Source organism: Canis lupus, chromosome 19 (assembly GCF_011100685.1).
Source record: "Canis lupus familiaris isolate Mischka breed German Shepherd chromosome 19, alternate assembly UU_Cfam_GSD_1.0, whole genome shotgun sequence".
In the NCBI taxonomy this organism is placed as follows: Eukaryota; Metazoa; Chordata; class Mammalia; order Carnivora; family Canidae; genus Canis; species Canis lupus.
Window position 1 is genome coordinate 47059328 of NC_049240.1, and position 26786 is coordinate 47086113.

Here is a 26786-nt window from a genome sequence, read left to right on the forward strand (position 1 = left end):
GTGCCCTTGATCAAGTCTCTTTACTTCTGGGCTCTTCATCTCTAAAGGGAAGAACTAGATGACATACTGGGCCTTAAGTTTATGGTTGGATTCAGGAAATCTTGATACATAGAGGAGCTAAGCAAAAGGATATAAAGAGATAGCAAGATGAACCACAGAAAGAGTAAATGGTACTGCTTATCAGTGACATCAGACAACCCTACAAGGTGTCAGAAGCACCCTGACTATGCACAGATTGGGTTACATTCCAGAGAATCTTGAATGTTCAGAAAGAACTCTGGAATTATTCCATTAGGCAACAGGGTCACCAAACAAAAGGCAGGTCCCAAATGTCTACCGTCTTGTCATCAGATGTGAAACCCAGACCTAGAACCTCTCTGTTTAAATGATCTTAGATTCCATCTTGCTTTTCTTTGGTGTCCATGGTCTTATCTATTGAGGATCTGTTGCTAAGGTTCTTAAGTTACGCTGCTTTTTGTGTGTTCACATAAAATACCATAATATACTTTAAAATGTAGCCAGCAATTGTATTCAGCATCATTTCTGTAATTTGCATTTGGATTATTTAAGCTATCTTGTGTCTCAACATGTGAAACTCTCTATAGAGTATTTTGGGCATTCTCACACACAGCTTTCACATGGTCCATGAATCAACAGGGATCTTCTTTCAGATGAGTCATTTTTCCTTTCTTGATTTCTAAATGCCTCAGAGTCACATAACCCAAAGCTACTGTTCTTTCTTTCTCTTTGAAAACTACAATCAGCATGTTTAAAATGCACTCTTTTTAAATATGGAAACAATACACATATATCAGAGACAAAAAATATGGGTCTTCAGTTTCTTGCCTCTGAAGAAGGAATGGCCTTTTGTTCCTGGGGCAGAAACCTGCAAGGGTGGGCTTTCCACATTTTTATTTTTCTGTTTGAAATAAGGGTTAAGCTGCAGAACCACAGAGAAACCAAGACAGATTGGAAACCACTCATGAAAATGACCATGAGTAAACCAGCAAAGCAAGAGGGGAGAAGTTAAAGGAAAGAATGCATACAAATGCTGAGTTGAAGTGAAAGTTTTGAGCAGTTCTGTTGGAGAGAGTAGGGTGATTTGGGGGTATGTTCCATCCTATGAGATACTGGAAGAGAGTTGGAAAGAGATTTCATTTGAATGTTATTACGTTTGATGGTGAAAAGAGATTTTCAAGGCAGATTACATTATCCTGCCCCTGTCCCTCAATTTTTACTGGCAGGGTTTTTTCTTTTTTTACATTTTAAAAGAAATCAGTACTTATTTTTTATGAGGTCAGGAGAATGATGCAGTGCATCAACACACAGTAGCATTGTCAAATTTATCATAAGCTATGTATCTGATAATGTCTAAGTTGGAGAGTTCGCTTCGTGGTGGCATGAAGAGCAGAGGTGTCGGGCATGTGTACTCCCATTTTTCTTTTCTTTCTTTTCTTTTTTTTTAATATTGCCAAAGGCAGGCGCTAAACTGCTGAGCCAGCCAGGGATCCCCAGTACTCTCACTTTTCTGAAAGAAAGCATGCTGGTGGAAATGATCTGCTACTCTACTCATACCATAAGCATATAGTTATAGTGGCCACAGTGAGGAATGAGGGAACTTAATTAAGAAGTCAATTTTTGAAAAAATATTTTTCTTTTCCTATTTTTCTGGCATTTTACTTGACAATGCTAAAAAGAAAAGTTAATATTAAAAACAGTAAATATAGGGGCACCTGGGTGGCTCAGTGATTGAGCATCTGCCTTTGGCTCAGGTCCTGATCCCGGGGTCCTGGGATCGAGCCTCACATCAGACTCTATGCAGGGAGCCTGCTTCTCCCTCTGCCTGTGTCTCTGCCTCTCTCTCTGTCTCTTATGAATAAATAAATAAAATCTTAAAAAACCTATTAATATAAAAAACATAGAAACTGATCTAGTAAAAACCAGAATACTGAAATTTTCAAACTATGTCAATTTACTAATGTAAAATAACTTTGTTTTCACGCTTTGTGGGGGTCATCTATTCTTTCATTAACTTAATTTTGACCATTGACAAATTGTTTTTCATTAAATATAGGGAAGTCCTCTCTTTCTGTGGACACAGGAGCCTACTGGCCCTGCTTTGTGTTTCTGTCATTTGGTCCTTTATTGTATTTATTTACCATTCTAGCTTCCCTTCTTTGGGGGCATTTATTGAGAGGAGGAGCTAAGTCTGTATTTTTTTTTTTCATTTTTTTGAAAGATTTATTTATTTACTCATGAGAGATACAGAGAGAGAGAGAGGCAGAGACATAGGTAGAGGGAGAAGCAAGCTCTTCGCAGGACTCTCGATCCCATATCCCGGGATCATGACCAGAGCCCAAGGCAGCCACCCAACTGCTGAGCCATCCAGGTGTCCCATCATTTTTGTTATCTTAGAGAAAACCCTACATAGTAACCAGTTATTGAAATGTCTGAAGAATCACTTTTAAAAGACACTATTAAATTTGAACTGAGATATTTTATATTATTTCCTACAGTCATAAAAATATTTTTAAAAATCCTATCTACATGACAATTCTACAGATAAAACCAACAAGCTTAATAAGTCTCTGACAAGAGCAGTCGAACCATGAGGCTCTCCCCAGGATAAATAATTCCCTCAAATTCACTAACACATTTTTTGGAAATTACTTTGAAATTATATATGATCAATCTCTTTAGCTTCACCCTCAGATCCTTCCTAGCCTCTTCATTTCCATCTTGGTCGTGACTATGCTTAGTCTGAAGCAACAAGTACATTTGAAGGGAATGCAACGCGGAGTCCCTCTACATCAAATGCTACCTTGTCAAAGTAATTCTATTTTACCCTTGCACATAGCTTCTAAAATTTCTCATTTGTGCTCTGCAGTATTGCTAAACAACAATGCATAGATGACCTCTCCGCAATTTCCAATCAAAGACGGACTAATTATTGTTTCCTTCTTCTGCTTATTTAATGAACTCAGTGGACCCACATTGCCATGACCAGAGTAACAAGAAGTGTTAAAATCATGGAAAATTTAAAATTTAACAAAATCTTGGATATCCTTAATTCTCGCCAATCCTACTTTAAGAGTGTCTTAAAATGTAAATTGTTTCCAATTTGGCAACTTGAACAATTACATTATTTTGAACTTTAAAAAAAAATAGTCTTCGTCATTAAGAAGTAAATATAAATCCGATTTTATATTTGGCCTATCCAAAACCCTTCCTCCTGCACACGTGTTACGGCAGTAACAGTTCTGACAGTTCTGAATTTGTTTCCCAGCTCCACAAGACGCATTGTGAGCTATATGTTCATTTAAGAGCCGAATCTCACCCATTGTACGTAACGGCGGTATAGACAATTGTGATGATTTGGAGATTTGTGAAAATTGCAAGCTATATCCCAAGTATCAACAGACGCTCTCTGGGCTTTTCATGGAAATCATGGGTATTGCTAGTGTTTTGTGGAAAAACAAAATTTGCTCATGAGGGAAGTTTGTATGTCAAGAAATACAGGACAAGATAGTCTTTGGAAGGAAATAATACTCATTTAGCAGTATAATATTTCATAAGAAAAAAGAAGTGCCTGGAACTGGAAAGATGATTTATTTTTTATGCTATTAATAAAGCCTTAATAAACGGATTTTTAATGTGAATATGCCATGATCATTCTCCCTTGTATGGCGATAGAGTAATTTGCCTACTTAGAGGGTTTTCTTCCAGACACAAGATGATTCTTCAGTGTTATTGTATAAGTAATTGCATTTTAAAGGCTATAAGCCTCACAGGGTCTATGTCTAGCACTAAAGTTCTGAGAGGCAGAAATAAATCATAGCATTCCACCCATTGCTCTGACAACCTTTAAGTTTGCTAGAATTATTTCTTCCTAAATCCCAGACTCCATCTCTTTACTTCTTCCTATGTGCCAGAAACTATGCTGGATTCTGGATGAGGCAAAAAAAACAAAAAACAAAAAACAAACAAAAAAAAGGCGAAAGGCTTCAGAAGAATAAGCTTGAAAACTATTGTGTACACATTGTGAACGTGATTATCTTGACTCACAATCTCTCCTTTAGCGAACCCTTCCCTGGCCGCAATATCAACAATATGAATCACGCCCCTCCAATACCACACACTTTTGCCTCAATCTTTATTGTTAGAACTTAGCACTATTTAACCAAAAAAATTATGAAATATAATATTATGTAACATTAAAGATATATGCTATAGAAATAATTTGTCTTCCTTATTTTCTACGTTTGTAACTTGAAGGTAAGTTCCATGAGATCAGAAAATTTTACCCATTTTGTTCAGTGTTATATCCCCAGTACATAGCACATAATGGAAGCTTGATAAGTAGTTGCCAAGTAATGAAGACAGAATGACAATAGATTGCCGAGTAATGAAGATAGTATGGTTTACTTTCATGATGATATGGAAACGCAAATGGAAGCTAGCTTTGGTTACAAGTTATATAGCGAAAATTATATTTGATCTGGGTTTGTTTTTTTTTTTTTAAATATGGAACGCTTCACGAATTTGCGTGTCATCCTTGCGCAGGGGCCATGCTAATCTTCTCTGTATCGTTCCAATTTTAGTATATGTGCTGCCGAAGCGAGCACTGATCTGGGTTTTGATGGATGAGTAGGAGTTCACCTTGCAGACAAGGCAGTGTGGAAAGAAGCTAATTCGGGAAGAGAAAGCAGTACATACTACAAAGTGTGGAGATGTGTGTTGACAAGGAACTGTCCATTTGGGGATAGAAAATAAAGTCAACAGGCATTGAGGGGAATTTAGCTGAGAGTGGAATAGTCAGGAAGAGTCCTAGGAGAAGGTTGATGAAAGAAGATTAGGAAAGCAGGTAGAGACTGGACTATTGAGAATCTCTTATGTTATGGTCAGAAGTTGGAATTTCATTTTTAAGGCAATGAATAATCTTTGAAGAGTTTTCTGCAGGGAAAGATCAGATTTGCCCTTGAAAGATCACTCTGTTGGCAGCATGGAGAATGGATAGGTACTCAATATTTGTTGAGTTAATGATTTCTTCGACATTATTTCAGATCTTCTAATTTGGTGATTCTTCAAGCTTTACTATAAATATTGACAGATTGGGAAAATAAATAACTCTGAATGATGGAGCAGTTTTAATGAAGAGGGCAAGATTGCACTTAATTTTTCAGAACATTAAAAAGGGGGAATTTCTCTATGCCCCTCACTGATTCCTCAAGTTTTCCTGTCTTTACACTAATCTTGGTTATTCCTGTTAATAATCTCTTTTCTCTGAAAATCATTAACTGTCTTAAACAGAAGCTTTCCACTTAAAAACAAAAACAACTTTTTGACTTTTTGCTGCCTGCCAAAATGGATTTGCTACCAATCAAGTTTAGCTATGTACTTCTTATCCATTTTAGAAAGTAGTTAATGCAGATTTAAATATCAATGCTCCCCACCACAGATAAAAACAAACTTATATAAAAAACAGATTGCCAGGCAGGCTTTGAGGAGTCTCTGATGTACACACATTCAGAATGATTACTCATTCCAAATCCCTTCCAACAACACACCTCTCATTCTCTCACCTGTCCCAGTATTATTGGAATTAGATCTTAAATGAAAATAATTTTCTCAAATGGTTTTTGCAAAACGATTCGCCTCTGTAACGCCCAAGAAGCAACATAGATAATTTGATATTTCTTCTTTCAAGGCTCAATATGGTTAATATCTTTACCAAGAATAAAAATTATAGGTAGTCTCACAATTGCTATTTGTATCTAAATGTTAACAAGTGTCTTTTTAGGTTATATGAATTGGCTTAATGTAAAACAAATTTTTTGAACTAAAGACTTTAATTATGAAATTAGTTGTTCACAAAAATTTAGGTAGCAAAGTGGTACAGCAAATATTAAGGAAGTGCTAAACTAATTTTCCTTAATGAAATAAAATTTCTCTGGCTGGATTATATAAACTAGCATTAACACCACGTGAAAGTTTTCATTTGTCATGAACAAAAGAGTATTTTGTGGAAAACTTGACATACAGTGTTTGGAAATTCATACTGGGCCAATAAATCCCGACCATCCGGAAGAAACATTGAGAATGTCAAGCAGACCATGGCCAGTAAAGGGCATTGTATATGTCGCCTTTACGTATTTTACGCATTTTTTTTATGGAATGTCTCATAGGTGTCAGGCAGATAGGAATGAAGAAGATGAGTAAGACCCCCTCTGTGACAGAAGCTCACTCCTCAGGGTAAAGGGGAGAAAGACAATGAACATATACAAGAAACATCAAGTAGCCATAGGGCTTTGATGAAAATAAAACTAATGAGGAAGACTACAATGTTATAATGTGGTCAGGATAACCTTGCTGAGAAGACAAGACACTCAGTTGACCCCTGATTTTCTCAGAAGGCTTCTCTCACCTCAACAGGATGCAACTGAACAGCAACAAACCACACCTGCATCTCAGTGGTTTGGGTTGATCGTTTACCTTTTTCTTTTTTTCTTTTCTTTTCTTTTCTTTTTTCTTTTCTTTCTTTCTTTCTTTTTTTTACACCTTACAGTGTTAGCATTTGAAAGTTACCTGGATTTATTAGCAAATACATTCGCTTTCAATCTGATTTCCTGTTCATGGCATTTAAAACTACCTCAAAAAGTGGAAATTACACTTTCAATAGTTAAAATTATCTTATGGGTTCGGAGCATGTGAAATCGGAGAGGAGCTACAATTAGCCTAAGCCAGTTCATGCTTCCCCCACATGGTTTTACTAATACCCTTCAAATTCTGACTTCTGCCATTCTAGCCATATGTCTCTTTAAGCAGATACACTCTGTAGTGCCAAAGTGTGTCAAGGACATCGCTAGGTTACCAAAATCATTTTTATGTGCAACTTTTTGTAATATTCCAAAGTACTCGTCCACCTGAACCCCACCCCAACCCCTAAAATATAATTTTAATAACACACATTAAAATGTCATGCTGATAATAAACCCGGAGATATATTACAGTGAATCTGTCTGCATTTTTTTTTTAACGCCTTTTGGCACTAACATAATGGCGTAAGCACATGGACTCACACACATTGCCTGAAATTTCTCTCTCTCTCTCTCTCTCTCTCTCTCTCCCTCTCTCTCTCTCTCTTTTGCAGGTTTTGGGTACAAAGTAGTGCAAAAATTTTTAATGATGTTATTCACTGCATAAATGTCAATTCAAGAAAGAGCTAGGAGGGTGGGGATATAAATTTGTGTTTGAGAGATGTAGTAAAAGAGTACAACTGTACATACATGTGATGTGGCTTTTTGGTTTCTGCTCACAGCTTTATCATCATATTATCCTGTGTTGCTGCTGGGAAAGCAACAAACAGCTATTTCTGCCATCTCGGTGAACAGAGATCTCTGGAAATTGCACCTGTTCATTATATGAGAAAGCCTTCTGTGGGCAGAGAGGAGGAATTCAGTTTTATTCTCAAACTGTTGCCTAATTCTTATAACTTCTGCATATTTTTTTTTTTGAGTCATGATTGTACAATCTGCTACCCATTTGGGGATAAAAACATTATTGAAATCGAGCATACTAACTTTAACCGAGCTGCATTTTTTTTTTTTTTTTTTTTTTTTTGTGAATTGGGTTGTAAAGTTGACTGCCACGATGGAGCCATGTCCTGTGGAAATCAGCATACACACGCACACACTCACACACACACACACACACACACACACACGCATTCTCTCGCAAACACACCACGGAGGACATCATTTAACACTTGGAAGCTCATTACTCTTCTAAAATAAAGAGTTAATTCTTCTTTTCCCCTACTGCTCTTCCCATCTTTGAAACACCATGAGTCACGGTGTTTCCCGTTTAGCAAACACCACGGATTCTTTATTGTCTGTGAGGCTTCCGTGTACTGCGATAAATCTGAATTAGATACGTTATGTCCCAATTGACAGTAGTGATTAAGCCAAAAATAAGTGCATTCTCCTTTAAATGTTAGCTGCAGCCTCCAGAAACATTCCCTACATTATGCTATACTGAAACAAGTCAGTCTGCACAGACCAAAATGTTGATGGATATACAGCAGATCAAAAAGAGGAGAGTCATTTTGAAGTGCTTGCTATCTGTCTGCGACGATAGGCTTCTGAATTTGTACCTCTTTGCAAAAGAGACTTCACATTATTTTGTCAGTTTGTTTCAATTTGAGAGGTGTTGAGAATTGGTATTCATTTTTTTGATATAACCCTTAAATTGTACAATTTAAGAAAACTGACTGAAAGAGGTAAATTAAATGGGTAGAAATATTTTCAAATCAAAGACCAACTGACATATATAAAAATGATGTATGTTTCTTACATGGTCCACGGGGAAAATTCTGCAGGCTTGCTATGATCTCTACAATTTGCTTCAGGGCAAACTAGATTCTGGGATATTCTATTATCCCTTTGGTCTGTTTATCATGGAAACTGATGTACAAATCGAGAGTTCTTTTTGGTCTCTTTCTTTATATATGGCTGGAACTGGTAAGAATTCACTTATCTCATGTCCTCACCTTCGGTAAAGTGCTACAGAAGAGTTCAGTGACCAGTAATCAATTATTATTGAGAAGCAATCAATTGCTAATTTCCATAATTATGCACATCTAAACACTATGAACAAGAAAGAGAAACAAAGCTGCACTCCAAGCATTGCCTTGTTAGCAGTATTTTGTTAACACAGGCTCTAAAAAAAGCTGCCGCAGCTGGTACCACAAATGTGTTTCCAGTATTCAGGCCATCAACGTGATTCGTCGCTAAATGTATAGAATCAGCTTCTTGCTAAAAACTACAATTACAGGTGATATACAGATTGAAATCACAGGGCTGGTTTGTCGAAGAAAATTGTCCTAATGATGGGTTTTCGGATGGGGAATGCAGCTCTTTTCTTTCTCTGTGATGGGTTGTGAAGGCAGCTGCACCTGCCTCTATGCTGTATTCTGCGGCACTTAATGATATCTGATGATATCATTAGGCAAAGTGTTCATAAACAGATGTTGAGCCCGTGCCTAAATGCTGTCAGATGAGCGGTTGCTGGCCTGAAACAGTATTATTTATATAGAACATTTACGTTTGTTATGTTAATAACCCCACTATTAGCTCTCTGGATGTTACGTTAGGAATGTAAATGTAGTTAATATGAATAACAACCTCTTTACTCTTTGTGCTGCAGTTGAGTATAACTTTTAGGCTCTGGGAGAGAAACAAAGATACCCCCACCAAGTCCCTTTGACTTCATTTCATTCTTTTATTTTTTGGCACCATTCGAAATTTTGATCGGAAGATAAATGGTAAATTTCCTAGGGCAGATGTTAAATATTAGCATTTGATTTTCCCGATAGTTAATACTTTCAAGAGATACCGCTATCGGTGGGTTTCCTTGTGTGAGCCCAGTCTGTGACCCTCATACATTAGAGTGCTTATAGGGACACCAATTCTCAAGTATCCATTTCATTGAGAGAGAACTAAACAAACTGTTGGATGTGGACCCATTTTGTGTCGGGCTCTTTTTCTGACACTAACACTTTTCTTTCCGCTACAAGGCTTTGGGACGCTAAAGTCATCTGCCATAGTCATTTTTGTTCCTATATGTGTTGGTGATTTAGGCATTACCTGGGTGTCATTGTTGCAGCGCCTAAAGATGTCACAGTTATTGTGTGTGTGTGTGTGTGTGTGTGTGTTTAAGCCAAAGTTGAATTTTATATCTCATAGTTAATTCATGCAGAGTAACTTATGTAAATTCTGACAGTCATCAAATGTGCACTGGTTCTACGAAACACTGTTCTACTGCGATAGCCACATTATTTTTTGAAAGTGCCTTTGTCATTTTGTATGACATTTTAACTCTTTCAGGAACTTTCAGTACTGAAAAATTGCACTCACCTCTTTAGATAGACATCAGAAAAATTGTTATTCCGAATTCTTAATGAAGAAAAGAATAGCATTAGACTGGTGCTTCATTATAGCCATAATTAGAGGTTAGAGTGATTTTTGAAGTGTCATTCTCATCTCAATTAATGCTTATGAAATCATTCATACTGCTAAAACTGGCAAAGATGTCTATGTGTTTGTTTCGGTCTGGAGGTGTGAACAATGTACGAGAGGTACGTGTTTACAAATGTAACTTTCTCCTTTTCATCTTATACTTGAGGATAATCTGAATCATCTGTGATTTTAAATAATCATAATGGAATCTGAGAGATGGTAGTTTTTCCTCTGTCTCTACTACCTGTCATTTCAGTTGTGTTCTCCTGGAAAATGCTAGAAATTCCAGATTCTTTTTATATGGAGATTTACTGTCATCTTCCAAATAAGGAAATGGGAAAAGTAAATTAAATCAGAGGATATTCCATTCCATATAAAGTGCTTCTTAACTATGATGTTTACATGTATATTTTTAAAAAGCTATAACTTCTTAAATTGGAACACTTAGAAGTTAACTTTTCTTAAAATGTGGCTCCAGGTAGTAAAACTATAAAGAACTTTGCTTGTTCTTTACAAGCAGAAATCTGGGCCCTGGAAGGAATGAAATAATGCTCAACATATTCTGAACAACACATATGAAACATCTTTTATAGGGAGAAATCTAAAGCGGGGAGTAGGGAGCTTCCATCACGATGGCATTGTACTTTGATTTGCTTGACACAGCCAGAAGTTGTTCAGAAGAAACTCCAGGATTGCCTTTTTATTTGTTCATCCAGTCAACATTTAGGAAAGCTAGCCAATAAAAATGTTCATTCTGAACTCCTCAGAAATTTAGATCGATCTGAGTGAGAGGATAAAAGGGACTGCTGAAAGCATCAACTATTGTTGAAACAAGATCAATTCATCAAAGTCTATTTAGGAGGCATGGAAGTCTACCACTATCTCCAAGAAGTCTTCATTTCCTGTCTTCTCTTCAGTAGCAGTAATTCTGACCAGTTCCTCAGGATGAATGTGTATCCCTTAATGGTATATATTAATAGTATACTTGATTTCTCTTCATTCTTAGAGATGGCAAATGATTAGTCATCTAGCTTGTAATTTTCCTAAATGTGCCAGTGTCTTGTGTTGAAATTGGGTGATGGCCACTTTGTAAAAATATCTCTTCTGCAGCCAATTGGTGCATTCTACCTTTTTTTTTTTTTTAAATACAGTGTTTTTATTTATCTAGAGAACTAGACTTCTATGAAAATCTCCTGATGCACAATAAACAATCATGTGTACTGGTCTGATAACATGATTTCCCTATGTGGAAGGATTGGTGTTTTTCCTGTGTCCCACAGTAAATTCCAGAGTTCAAGTGGAAGGCACTGAATGAATCTGGAATCAAACCATGTGATTTCTAGCTTTGGCTTAGCAAATCACCATGTGTATTAGAGCAAATCCATTACCCTTCTGGGCCTCAATTTTTCTGTTGTATTATATTTATGCCATCCTATTCTCTGGCTTCCTGGAAGGATATCCATATAGATTATAAAATATTAAGGACTGTAGAAGAATAGTGTGAGTCCAATTTCAGTTGAAACTTAGTGGCAGTTAATATTGTTATATTAAAATATAATAAGCCATTTTGAACAAACACATTAAAATAAACTTAGTATAGAATACCTCCTTGTGATTATAGCAACAATAATTTTGTCATTAGTTATGTTAGTTTTTATTATTTTCTTAATTTTTGTTTGAACCCAAGGGGGGGTGTTCAAAAGAGGAGGCATACAAAAATATACTTTGCCAATGTAAATAATACAGATTCGTTTATCATCTGAATATCTACACTCCCCCTCCATAAGTGAAAGCCACTTAAGAGAAATCCGCTTGTTCATGTTTATAATTAGCTTAATTTTTAGCACATTTTATTAGCTTAATTTTTAGCACGTTGTTATACAACATATTTTTGATTCACTAATACGTCATCCTGTGTCTCCTACTATGTATTCTCAGTTGAACAACCAGGGACTTTTATCATTTGCCTGAGTTTCAAAGTCTGTGATAGGACATTTCATGTAGAACCCTTTAATGAATGCAAGAAAGATGTTTGCCGTTTAAAAGTAAAGCTAGTATCTTCCAATATGGGTCATAACTGGTTTTATATTAAAGACAAGTTAGAATCACTTAGGAGATGCTAATTCATTCAATATTTTATTTTATTATTCATTTTTTCTAATTTATAAAATTATTTGTCTTGTAATTAGATGGGCCTCAAGGAGCAAATAGAAAATATAAAACATTTAGTCAACTGTCACTGCTCTCCTTGTGTATTTTCCTGAGCTTTATTAATATATCCATTATGTGAGAGTATGTATTTAAAGACTATTTGAAAGTATGTGGTTTATATTGTGCCCAATAGGTCATTGGGAGCTCTGTGAAAAGGAATTTGGAGATATCCAGGTCAAGAGACATGCCATAGTCATTAAAGAGTTTAAGAATGGATAAAGTGCGCAGAGGCTACTCTTGCCAGTAAAAAAATGTAAAAAGTACCTGAGTTCCTAGGAATTCCTACTTGTTATTTAGCATATGAGAGGACTATTGCTCTGTTCCACAGTTTTGTGTTGGTGCTTTATTCTAAAATGGCCATGAGTAATCAACTCATAAGGAAGCTACTTTGAAGGATCACTGTCATGCAGGTTTCCCATAAAGCCCATCCCTCTATTGGGTGCTTTGGTGTCATCAGGGAATTGTCCAGCAAATAATTGCTACCTTAGAGCTGATTTTCACCTAGAAAGAGAAAGAGTGAAGAAGAAGAAAAGGAGAGAAGGAGAAACCAAGACTACTGAATTTCTGGATATAACACTATTAACCAAATTCTGCCTTCATTAAGCAAAAGTCTTAACTGGACAAAGTTTGCCAGATGAACAGAACTTGCCCTAGGTGGTCAGAATCACTAGTTGCCAGGGTCCATTTCTTCTAAAAGCAAAGGCTTTTTAGCTTGAGGGGAGAGGGTCCATGCTGACTGTGATGGTGGCCTGAATTTGGGCACTTGTAATTACTTTAGCTTGCAATTAGGCAGCAGACTTGTGGTGGGAGGATTAATGTCAGAAGATTCGCCATTTTTCAATCTTGCGTCTGCATCAATAAGATTGAACTAATTGTTAATTGGCATTTAGAAAATGAACTACTCTGTTGCCCTGGAACTTTGCTGTAATATGGCATGGAATTAGGACTATGATATTGCTATCATAGATAAAAAAAAAAGAATGGTATTTATTTCTAGAGGTATCATAGAGTCTCATTATGATATTTTTTAATCTATAAAATAGCCAAATATAGGAACCATCAGAAGAGTGCTTATAGGACCAGTTCATCTTTTATAGTATACATTTACTCACAAGTTATGGATCTCTTAGAATGCATTACCTTGGACAAAATTGTTAGAAGCTGACACCATTCATCAAGGATTAAAACAAAGCTTCACCAGAATGTCCCTACCTTCCAACCATCATCATTTCAATGCTTTGTGGGTTTGATTCAGATTGTATTACAGAAATTTAAAGGTTTGTTTTCCCCATTGCCTAGAATATCTTAACATATTCAATGTTTTTCAGGTTTTTTGGTATATTTTCCCAACAAGTTTATAGTTCAGGAAACATCTATTCAAAGTGCTTTCTTTATGTACTATCATCATCTAGGCAAATCAACAAATATCATCAAGAAGTTACTACCAGAAGATTATGTTTTTAGCATTTAATAGACCTTTAATAGATTTGCCTTTTCCTACCTTCTAGAGTCATTGAAATAAAATAATAATCTTCGAAATGTGGTTTTCCTCAAAACATCTAAGTATCTGAGGTTTAATTTCAATCATTTATGATTAGCATTATTTTTTGGATTTTTTTAAAAAGATTTTATTTATTTATTTGAGAGAGAGAGAGAGAAACAGAGATAGAGAGCACAAGCAGAGAGGATAGGGAGAAGAAGGCTCCCCACTGAGCAGAGTCGCTGGCCTCTGGATCCCAGGCCCCTGGGATCATGACTAAACCGAAGGCAGTTGCTTAACCGACTGAGCCACCCAGGTGCCCAGAATTATTTTTAGGGTAGTATTTTCTAAAATGTGGCTCATGGTCTCCATGATGCTTTATGGACGAATTACCATGGCCAAATAAGTTTAAGAAAGTTTGTGTACATTATTACCCTCATAGAGAGTCACAATACAAATTAACATTAAAAGAGAATGTAAGAAGTTCTGCATAAAAACATTGTCTTGCCTAATTCAGTTTTTAAAAATTTATATAATTATGGAATCCTTTTTCTCTGTAGATTATATACTGCAGAACCCAGTTCACTCTGCAAAAACACTGTTTCAAGAAGTGCTTTTATATATATATATATATATATATATATATATATATATATAAACAGGATAGGCAGATTACTTACACATAAGTAATCTGAGTCATCTTAAAATTTCTAATTTCTTCCACATTCTCTGAATCTGCCCATTGAATATCTAAAATACGTTTCCCAGTTGGATATAAAATATTCTTAAAGAGTGGACAATCTTTGAAATTTCCATGACATCATTAGCATCAAGACCATTATGCTCAAATTTTACTTTAATAATAAATACTCTGAATTTTCATATTTAGGAGTTCTCATACCATTGAAGTGACACAAAACATTGAAACAGAACAAAAACTTCATAGAGTAATTTAAAGAAACATTCTTTTTCAGAAGAGGAAGAGCTATGTATGCTAACACCTTTTAGGAAATTAGCAGGCGCATGAGTAAGAAATGATCGGCATTAAGGTAAGGGCATGATGAGGCCAGGCCTTTAAGAGAAACTTGTTGAGATAAGGAGTTTCCCTGCCTTTTTCAGCAAACTAGGAAAGTGTACCACCATATTGATACCCTATTGATTAATAGGGTAGCATCCTACTGGTTTCTGCGTCTCTATTTAGGCTACACAGTATTTGATGTGAAGGCAATTTTGCGTTTCAACAGACCTATTTTTTTGAGAATCTCAAATCCAGTTATATAAATGAAGAAGGCAGAGATACCTAGAAATACTATGAGTCTCTGAGTCTGAAACCAATGATGAAAAGCTTCATCCTGTTCCAGGGATCTCAAATAATGAAATGGGTGCAGCCTGGTTTCATTATATTTGTTGATTGATTGAAAAACTAAGGAAATGTAACTCAGGAACTGATTTAGACTACACTGAGCTTATTCTGAGGTGTCTTAGCAACTGGTTCTTATTGCTAAATATTTTCTTAGAATGTCAGCAATTGTTTTTCAGTTCGAGAATGTCAGTGGCCAACTCACTGAAGTCTGATGCCCCAAAGTTGTAATGACGGAGCAAGCGTTTCAGTCCCCAAAATGATGCTCTCATCGGTCTGCTTCTATGTGCTTGGGGATGATTTTTCTTAAAATGAGGGCCCTTTGTTTGCCTTGGCCTCAGTGAAACCTAAATGGCCCTCTGAACGACTCCCCGACAAGTGAATTCCTAACGGGAATGACAATTATCCCACATTCGTAGATTAAAACAAGAAATTCCTCTCATCTCCAAGTGTCTTCACACTTTCACAGGAAGCTGGTGAGCTCTGAGGTTCAGTATAGGAGGCAGAGTTTTGAAACTGCAGCTCCTCCTTCCAAAGAACTGCGCTTACCTCAGTCAGAGTGAAAATGTGGAAATCTGTGACACAATGATAGTGGCGCTATTTGTGCAAACAAGTGTCTCGAAAGCACAGAAGCACATTGCTTGAAAGGATCCCTTAGAACCTTGAAATAAAAGTATGGCTGCCTAAGAACACTCTCGCACACACACTAGTATTTCAGCCCTGCTGGCTTAGCTAACAAACAAAATATGGTTCAAATGGCTTAACAATCCTAGAAACGGAAGGCATCCGTTTAATGAGGTCTCCTCTGCTTGAAATTAAAGTAGAAGGAGTTTTACAGAGAACACTATTCAATAACAAAATATTAAATGATAAACACAGATTGCTTAAAATCAGACGGGCCATTTTAAGAAAAGCATTTTAGCTCCTCATGATATGTAGCACCTTATTTAAATTAGGAGGTGTTAATTCGTAGCTTGAATAATATATTAATATAATATGTAAAGTGAATGGCATTGTTAATCACAGTCGCGCCTGGAACGACTTTGCTTCTGTGCACTGAATGTTAATTTTGCAAAACATTAATTTCAAAGATTTTGCAGCAGTGCTTTTGTAATTAAATATTAATGTCACATGTTATTGCAGTAGCATGTTTATGAAAGCCGGCAACACTTCAAGTCAACTCATTTGTTTTTATATTTATTCTTGTACATCTGCAATCCCTTCCATTTCACAATTTCAAAGTGAAGGCCATTTTGAATAGTCAATATGTGAACATTTTTCATTGTAAGCGTTTTTTAACATCCAACAGGGTAAATATTTAATGTTGTGTTTTTAGCTGGTATAATTTTTCAGAAAATTGGCTATAACTTTTAACAACTCAAAGGTACCTAAACTGTCTCCAGTTTTGGCTTAAGTGATCTGAAAATAAAGTAGCAATAAATGTGATGAAGCTGTGTAAAAATATTTAAGAATTAGAAAGCTTTATATGAAAGTTTGAAATTAGAACTGCAATTCTGTGCACGGGATATCTCAGCGGCTACTTATTTTTATTGTGGCACGTAGTATCTCAAGAAAATTTAAAAGAATCGGATTGACTTTTGGTTAACTTTGTTCAAGTTCCATGGCTAGATATAGAAGAGAAAAATCTCACTTTGCAATGATGTACTTTACCCTTATTACGTGTTTTGAAGTTACATATCTTTAAAAGACAATCCATTTTATGCTCCAGTTTACTCCAAGATGATATAATATACATGTCATTATATTGGTTTGCCCATGACTATTTTGACCAAATTGCTACATCTGGTGATCTTGCTCATGCTACTCTCCCAATCTGCTAATTGCATTAAACCTAAAAATTAAGTCATTTCTGTTTTCGAACTTGACAACAAGATAACATTTAAGGAATTATATTTTAAAGCTATCATTTTACCCGTCTAGTAAAGTCATCTTTAAAAATCAAATCCCTTAGATACATTTTTTTTTGAATTATGGAATGAGTTACCCAACTACAGGAAAAAAAAAAAGGAAAAATCAAGATACATAATGTTTGGTTATGGGCACATTTAACAGTTAAAAATTATATCTGCACCTGATGTTGCATGTTAACAGCTAATGCCATTTGACAGTGATGAAATTAAAGGATGAAGAAGAGATACAAACTACATTTTACAAGCCTGATGGGTCTCCAACAATGCCATTTAAATATTATTTGTCACTATTTAAAATGAACCTTTCCCCTTTAAGCTATGCCATTACGCTCATTTGTCCTGTCACCGCTGACAGGCTATATGACTCACACACAAAAATGGTCATTAGGTACTGCATCTTCATCTTATTTAAAAAAAAAAAAAAAAAAAGAAAAAGAAAGAAAGAAAGAAAGAAAGCATTCTGATGCCTCTAAAAGCCTGTAATTATTTTCATCCGAAGAGATAGTGTTGCTTGGAAGGTAATTGAATAACCTTTTGCGTGTACCTGGGGAATGCCTCTCCAGGGGACCAAGGTGCCCACATGCCATTCAGTCGTCAAAACGTGACCTTTAATGGTTGCTTGGAGAGAAGTTAGCACGGAATGTTGTACACAGTGCAATGCTAATTCTGCTTTCTAATATATGCAAAATTTAGTTCTTGAGCAACGATCTTTGTAAGATGAATTAATATAGGTACTGCTCCAGGAAACAAAAGAAATTGCACTGTGCAAGCCTCCCTCCCTCCACCCATGATCTTTTGTACTTCAGTTTGAAGTAGCTAACAACTTGCACAATTTGTATAAAAAATGGTGCGAAACACTCCAGAAGTTGTTTGCTTCTCCCCGCCCCCCCACCCTTTAAGTTAGTTGATGAATTCCATTCTATATACTATGGAAATGTAAAATAGGATTAGAGGGATTTCTTTGTTAAGTTTATATCCCAAAATAAGGCATTGGCCCCAACTCCGTGAAAAAGAAAAAGAAAAGCTTACCTTTAACATACCCTCTCTGTTTTACAACACAATCTATGTGGCTTGCTGAAATTACTAATGCAGTTACTGAGTTAATTAAAAGAAAGAAATCCTTCATGGGTTCTCCCGTTAAAATATGATATTTTGAACACTTGCATATACAAAAAGATGCACAGGCTGTTTCCTGTGACAACCAGGTTCAGAAACTCCTTATTTTGGTAGTCTGATATTAGATCCCGCCTTAGTTAGAAATGCTGGGATTTCAACTCCTACCCCTGACATGCCATCCGTCAATTTATTAGCACGCTGGTGCAGTAAGCCACTGAACAGGCTATATCAATTCGTTTAGTTTTTTTCTTTAAAATGTCTGTAATCCTCAGCTCTGCTCTCTCAACCGGTCAGCATTAAAGATTTATGTTGCACTTTTTTTCATTGCCACACCTGAATATGGATTACTTAAATGGGCTGTAAATAATTCATATCTGGGAATAAGTTTCCATTACTGACCAATGTTGTAATTTAATATACTGTATTATGGGTTATACAATTTTAGATTGTTTTCTGTGTGCATTCAGCAGTCAGGCAGACAACAGTTTAAGTAAAAAGGGTGAGATGTTTGTTCAGCTTATTTTCATGTTCACTCTGTGTGCTCAAATCAGCAACAGGGCTAAAGGAAGCAGAAAGCTACTTTCAATTGCGTGTTTTTCTGCTATTTATGGAAATCTTTTTTTCTTTTTTTTTAAAGCACTTGACCTGAAACAAATACAAAAATGTGTAATAGCATATCATTGATAAATTCAAGAAAGAAATAAAATGTGTTAATGTAGGTGCCTAGAAATCTCTTAGTTCTTGAGAATTGAAAAATAATCTTGATTCTTGAACCCAAAGGTTAACTTTCCTGCTCAGTGCTGGCTTATTCTATGCATAAAATGCTCATAATAAAATTATAATTTATTTGACAGTCAAGTTAGAGTGAGGCTGCTGGATCAAATGTGCAAAATGTTAAAGTCCAAGCTATCTTTAAAACCTAGGCAAGTGTTTACTCTTAAAAGAGCTTTAAACAATTTAAGATTAAGTTGAGTATAGTAAAAATTAATAATAGATTAATACATGAAAATCTATGAAGACACATAAGATAATGATTTAAAAAGGAATAATTTAAAAAGATGAATTAAAAAGTCGAATCAGAAAAGAAGGCCAGCATAAACTAGGGAAAAACATGCTGTGAATAAAGTCTGTTAGATCTTGAAATAGGAGAACTGCTAAATAATGCATAGTTTTATTTTTCTATAATTTGCATAAACCTTAAGAGAGTATTTATTTGTGTAAAACTTGATGTATCGAGTAAGGAGAATGAAAAAATGGCATTCATTTTGTTTTCATTTTGGTATTTAGGAAAAATATTCTGTTACATATGGACTACTTAGCCCTAATCATCTGACTGGATGTGATGTGCGTCTTGAGCCAGGTTGGAAAGGGGCTGGCTGGAGAACAGTGCCCTGGTCTTGCTGCAGGCGATGCAGGTTGGCCCATGCTCTGCTGGGGAGCAGATGGTGAGCCAATGCTTGTAGTCACACTTACCTTCCTTGCTAAATCCATAATCCCTCACTGGACACGGAGCCAAGGCAGGCTTTGGAGGCAGAAAGGAGGTTACAATCTGGACTTGGGTAGTGACTGCCAGAACTGAGAAAACAGCTCCGAAATTTCAAATGCTTAACAAGTTATCTGTCTTGTCCCTCAGCCAGCGCAGCATTTTTAAAAGTAATTAAGACATGATTGAAAATGTGTGTGCCATCTAAATACAAAAATCTTCAAAAATCATCAAAACCAATAATGAAAAGCCACATTTAATGTGACATCACGAGAACATACATTTAAAATGAATTATATTTTCGTGATCGAAAGGGAATATATAAAGTAGAAAACAGGAAAGAGGAAACATTTGTTTTCTAGAAAAAGGCTTCCCCCCCCTTACAAACCTGGACCTTATAGAAGGAAAATATTTCATACATGCAGCATATTTATAGGCTGTATGAAATATTTTCCTTCTATAAGGAAATACATAGCTGTGCAACAGCTATATCTGTATTAACACATGCTCCTCTATAAGTTATTCTTTCAGAATATTAAATGATTAGAGTTAATTTTTTCTATATATAATATAATACTTATGCATGTATATGTATGTTTTTATATGTGTGAGTGGGGTTCATCATCAACACAGACATTATGACTCAGAAAGACAAAATAAAAATATTGAGTGGGTAGCCAAATTCTAATCGTTTATAATAAAAGGGATAGTAAGTGCCATCTGTTTAATGTAAAAAAAAAAAAAACAACTGATAAAATGCATACATATCTAGTAAATTGAAATCATGGAGTAATCCATGTAAAACAAAACATATAGAAGAGATCAACGCATTCCGCTCGGGTGAGATTGACTGAAACACGTACTATCTCCATCATAATCTCATATAAGAAAGAGCAACATCTTTTGATTATGGCTTGTGCTATACCACAAATATTTTTGAAAACCATGTTTCAGTCTACTTAGCGGGTGTAACAAAATTCCTGAGTTGTCTCCACTGAATTTTCATGGCCCTCATCCTCTTAGGCAGCATCCTCTCCTTGCAAATCCTTCTCAGGTCTACTTGCATTGAAGTTCATTAACTCGAGCTTCTCATCACTCTGTTGTACCACCTACACCCCCAAAGTGACGGAATGGCCACCAACATTCTGTTCACAGGTGTGAAACCTGGAACACTCACTCCACTTTCGGATAAATCTTTTCATTATTCTCTTTTGCTCCCCCCTTTTTGCAAAGCATTTAGCATCTTTATTAACATTTAGGAAACATCTTAATTTCTTCTCTTTATGAATCTCCTTGGAACTCATTTCTGGCCAGTGCCCTCTGTCCCTCAGCATGTCCTTTCCTGGTAATACTATGTTCTTCAGAAACGGATATGAATGAATAAGTTTTTTAAAATACTGAAACATCTTTTTCTAATCTTTTTCTATTTGGAACTTAAGAAATGTGTCTTAATAGGCAATATGTGCAGGCCAGTATTTATAAGAGGATATGTCGGAGCAAAAGTCTTCAATATTGATACATTTTATAAATATTATGTATAGTTCTTATCCATCTAATGATATGACTATTTTTAACTTTGATTTTGCCTTAGTCTATATTGGAAAAATAAACACTAAAGGATATAATGATATTTATAGCAAACAGATTTTTCATGATTTTAATAGGGAAATGGTCCTGTAAAATGGCATCATAAACCTAAATCTATCATAAGACAGATCTTATGATATTTACATCAGTCTTACTCTCTTTTTTTGAGGGAGGGATAATTTCATAGGCTTTCAAACAGGCCCACAGGTGACTGAGTAAATGTGATTTGTGTTTTCAGATGCAAACAGAAAGAAACCGAACTTTAAAAGTTTCCTTTTCACAGTGCAAATTTCCTATGAAGTCACATTTTTGTTAATATCGAAAGGTTAATCTAGACCATTGTGGGTACCAACAATTTAAAAATCAACAAATCAACAAAAGATGGAAGATGTTTTACTAAGAGCTGAAGACAACACAGGGAAGGACAAAACATAGCTTTTCCCTTCAAAAGTTTTAAACAAAGATTTTAGACTTGAAAACAGAAAACCTAGGTTTATATTCCAGCTCTGCCACTTGCTGACTATAGAAATATAAAAAATATTTACATCTCTGGACCTCAATTTCCTCACCCGTACAATTATAGCATTTGCCTAATGATTACTAGTATATTGATCACCTACACAACATTCTGTGACGACATGAAGCTGGAGAGACAAACTGAAGACGTAAATAACAGAGGGAAGTGCCAATGAGTAGTACAGTACAGGTGATGTCTCTGGGCAACTCATGATTAGTTATCAAGTAAGTAGTTCAAACAATATTTGACACCAGTTAACAGGATGTATTTTTTTTAAAACAGGATGAACATTTATATGAGTTCCTAATGGTTTATGTTTTAAATCTTCCATTGCTTGATTTTTGATACCCTATTTGAAACATATTTTGGCCATATTAAATTGAGACATTAACAATGGGAAATGTTTCAAATATAAGTCTCCAAGCAAAATTTTGTAACATTGTCTTAGGACAAAGCCAGGAAAGATACCATTGCTCTGTACCATGCATGAAAGGGGAGGGAGTGGGATGTGTGTGTGTGTGTGTGTGTAGGAGGGGATCTAAGGTCCCGGAATTGAGCAAAGAGAAGAACTATATCCTAGACATTAGGGAGAAAGTGAGAATCAGGAGTGAGTTACACAAGCAAAAAAAAAGTACTGCAGATTGAATTAAAAATCCAATTTACCCACATCCTTCGAGGTGGCTTCTGATCTCTAGTTAAATCTTCAGCATTTTGATATGTCACCTATTAAGCTGCAGAGAGGCATATGCCAATTCTTATGTGGTATATAAAGGCTCCAAATAATTATTATATTATCCATCAACATTATCACAAACATTATTAATTAAGAGAGACCTCTGTATTTCCTTAAAAGGAGATAGTGCTTTTATGGCAAATGACCTATTTTAGAATTGGAAATGACTACGTTGTCAGAAGTTGTGTCTCTTGGATGAAGCATAAAGCAGAGATCTTGATGTTAATGGTCATGGAAGATTCTGTGTTACCATCTGTCAGGAATTATTTACCAGTTTTTGCTGACCAAATTCCAAATTAAGGGGCTCCTTTTACTGGTTCAAACTTACCCTTTATCTTAATTACAAAGAGTGCCTATCTGCTATATATGATCTATTACAAAGTACATAGACTTTGATGGAGCTAAGTAAGATTTTTAAAAATATCTACTTTCTTTCCCTTGGTACTCCTCATTTCTTCATTGAATTTCTACCACAGGTTCCTAAATAATATTTGTGTCAGCCTTCTTGACTCACTTTAAGCCATACTTTTGGGGCTGGCTGCCTGCTAGATTATCCTAAAATGCAAATTGTGTTTCTCCCTATGCACTTTTCATAATTCCTCCATGACTCTCCATAGACTTCAGAACGAAGTTCAAACTTGTCACTATAACTTTCAAGGATCTCCATGATTTGGTCCCTGCCTATCTTTCTATCTGTCATCTCTCTCTCTCTCTCTCTCTCTAGACAGAGAGAGAGGGATTATATATATATAAAATCTATGTATAATCTATACCTATACCTATTTATGTCTATTTGTATGTATGTATGTATATTCTACATCTATCCATCCTATAAACATAGTTACTAAACTTTGCGCCTTCTCCTTTTGTTCATTTCCCCAAACTATTGTTTACCAGGAATGCTCTTCTACATAGCCACATCTAATTTTTGTCTCACCAAACTCTTTCTTATATTCCATTTAGATGACACATTCTGCAAAGGGCCATTCCTAATTACTCTTCTCAAATTCTTGGTGAGCATGTTCTTCAAATACGCTTCCATAACACCTTAAACCAGCACAATTATTCATCCTAGTGAAGTTGTCTGTTTCTCTGTCTCCCTATTTGAATATAAAATTTATTCAGGAATTAGGTTATATCTTCTTTGCACCTCTAACGCCTAGGCTACTATGTGGCAAAAAGCAGTTTTTGGCACAGTTGACCTCTTTCCTGAAATATCTTCTGTTGGCTTCTTTGGCATCATGCTCTCACAGATGTTCCTTCTGTCTCTTTGGTTTCTGCCTCTCCTCTCCACCTCTTACTTGTAGGGTTACCCGGGGCATAGTCTTCAACCCCTTTATCTCCTTAATGACTACAACTGCCTAATTGATCTTATTCAGTACTATGGCTTGAAATTATTATCTACAGTCTGGACCATAGATCTCCAGATGCATACATCCGATTGCCTCTTTGATGTCTCCATTTGGATGTTTTATACATACCCTAAAGTAACAGACTAAATAAGGATACATGTTTTCCTTTCCACTCAAATCTGTTTCTCTCTTGGTACTTCCCATCATTATAAATACACTGCTCCAACAACCATTTGGTTTTTCAAGGTAAAATCTAGAATTCACTCCTATCTAAACCCAACCAAATCAAATCATCAGTCTGACTTCTTGGACCTACATCAAAACAGCCTGAATTTAACTCCTTTTAACGCATCTCCAATAAAAGACTCTGGAGTCCAAGTAACCATCATCATTGTCTGCAATACTGTAATAATCTTCTAGTTGGTTGCCATGCTTCTGTTCTAACCCTCTTATCATCCATTCTTCAATAGCAGCCAGAGTGATCTTTTAAATATGTGAATGAGGTCATGCCATTTACCTGGTCAAAGCTTAATAATAATTTCCATTGTATTTAGAATAAAATATTAATATGTAATTTCTTTTTATTTTACTTTATTTAGTTTAATTTAGTATACCCTGCATGATTCAGCTCTTTCCAAATAGTCTGTCCCATCTCATCTCACTCTCTCTCTTCTCACTTTGCTTCAGCCACACTGTACTTCTTTCATTTTCTTGGAGATGTTAACTCAATTTTTTCCTACAGGTTGTGCCTCTACTGTTTCCTCTGAGTAGAACATTCTTGTTCTTGATCTTTGTATAGTTTCCTTCTTTCTGGCATTCAAATTTTACCTATTTGCCAAGGTTTGCAATTTCTAAAAGTTGCCACTTAGTCTTTTGCTATCATATTGCACTATTCTAATAGTCTGAAGAACACCTACCATCATGTATTTCTATTTGCTTTTTTGTTAATCAATATATTTTGCCTATCTTCAAACTTGCCAAAATGCCAACTTCGTCACAGAATGAGATCTGCCTGTCTTGCTCATTACAGTATCTCCAGCATCTAGAACTGGGTCCCAAACAGTAGATGCCCAATACATTCTTGTTAGGTGAATGAAATAGCAATCATACAGGAAACACAGTGTGAATTAGTGAAATTTAGAATATCATGAATTTAAGGATTGCTACTAATTAATGAACAGTGGAAGAATTACCATGACTTTTGCCTTAAAAAAAAAAAAAAAAAAGATTGCTAGAATAGAGAAGGACCTTACAAACTATCTGGTATTGTCTCATGGAGTGCTGATGAAGTCCAACATTCTCTTGCAACTCTTTCTTCCCAGAGAAAGAAGCCAGAGAAATACAAGTCAAAGAGGAAACAACAGCAGAAATGACAAAATATTCAATTGTCTACTAACAGACTTCTGAATGATTCTCTTAGAGATCTCGATGAACAGTTCCTAGTTAGCATTAGTCTATGATAAAATCACTCGGCTTATTTTAGGCATAGAGCTACCTTAATCTTGCACTATAAAGGAAAATTCTCTTTTTTTTTTCCTTTCTTGATTGTTTACTTGGAAATTATTTTGTCATCTTATAGAAATGGCTGAGGGATCATTTGAAGGGGAAATCCTCCAACATTTCACCATTTATTTACTAAAGAAATACTGAGTACTTTCTGAAGAACTTGAGGTCTAATGAAAGATATAAAACATGAGTATAGTGTTTGTAATATGTACAGGACAATTATATACAGCATGTTACGAGTACCAAATAAATGCTGAAACTTCAGATGACGAAGAAATTATGATCCAATGAATGTTTAGTAGGAGTCATGAGTGACAATATCAAGAAATATACATAGAAACTTATCATGTTCAAACAGGAAGAAAGGAAAAGAAGGAGAGGAAGAAGAAGGAGGAGGAGGAAGAAGAAGAGAGGGAAGAAGTAAGCAGAAGAAGGAGAAAGGCAGGGAAGGAAGGAAAAGAGGAAGCAAAGGAGAGAGGAGGAAAGAAGCAAAGAAATGAAGGAAGAAAGAAGAATCAAAACCTCCCTCCCTCCCTCCCTCCCTCCCTCCCCTCCCTCCCTCCCCCCCCCCCCCTCCCTCCCTCCCCTCCCTCCCTCCCCCTCCTCCCCCTCCCTCCCTCCCTCCCCCCCTCCCTCCCTCCCTCCCCCTCCCTCCCTCCCTCCCCCCCCCCCCTCCCTCTCTCTCCCCCCTCCTTCCTCCTTCCTTCCCTCCTTCCTTCCTTCTCCTTGCTCCTTCCCCTCCCATAACCACTGCATTTCCCGCAGAAAGAACAATGTAAGCAAGATATGAAAAAGGAGATCATGGGCTATGTGACCTAGTTTGAATAATTAGTTTCATTCCAGTGAGGCACTGGAGGCAAGAAAGGGAGTTGGAATTAATGATGGTTGTCTTTGGCCCTTCTATTACAGATGTGGCAGGTCAGAGTAAGGAGAAGAAATGTTGTTCTAAAGTTCTCTGTAGTATGAAAGACAACTGATCATCCAATTTTTATTAAAACCCCATGGCACCTAACTCTTATGTTTTGTCTTATCTTGTGATTACTTCCATTTCCATCTTTGGCTTCTGTTCCACCCTGTCCCTAAGGGATAGTCAGTAAGATGCCAACCAGAGCACCTGTTAGGGCAGAGTGAGTCCTCAGCAAATGTTTTCCAAAGAAATTCCAAATATTTGTCCCATTGTGCAGTTAGTTTAAGTCTTGGAGAAATTTGACAGATTAAAATCTTTCTAACTAAATTCTCTAGATTCTTGATTCAACTGTCTTCGGCTTTCTTTTTGGTTGGTAATTTCTGTGTGGAAAACGCTAATACGCCCATCTGGAGATTGCCACAATTGCCAGGCACAAAGTGCATTTGAAGCACTCGTGGATTCTGTGTCATGATCTACACCCAACCTTCACATTCATCCTAATCTCTAATCCTTATCTTTTCTGTATTTGTTAGTCAATTCTCCAGCAGGAAATTGGTAGAGCCTGAATTATAAAGCTAGAACTTCCT

General features: G+C 36.1%; 1 protein-coding gene and 1 non-coding gene across 3 annotated transcripts in view; one reads left to right on the top strand and one right to left on the bottom strand.

The window, feature by feature from the left end:
- ARHGAP15 (Rho GTPase activating protein 15) overlaps positions 1-26786 on the top strand; it is a 609765-nt gene that overhangs the window by 208611 nt on the left and 374368 nt on the right. The gene's annotated exons all lie outside the window — the stretch shown is intronic.
- Positions 4519-4625, bottom strand: LOC119877298. The gene has a single exon (XR_005374355.1). It is a non-coding gene; the product is annotated as a U6 spliceosomal RNA (small nuclear RNA).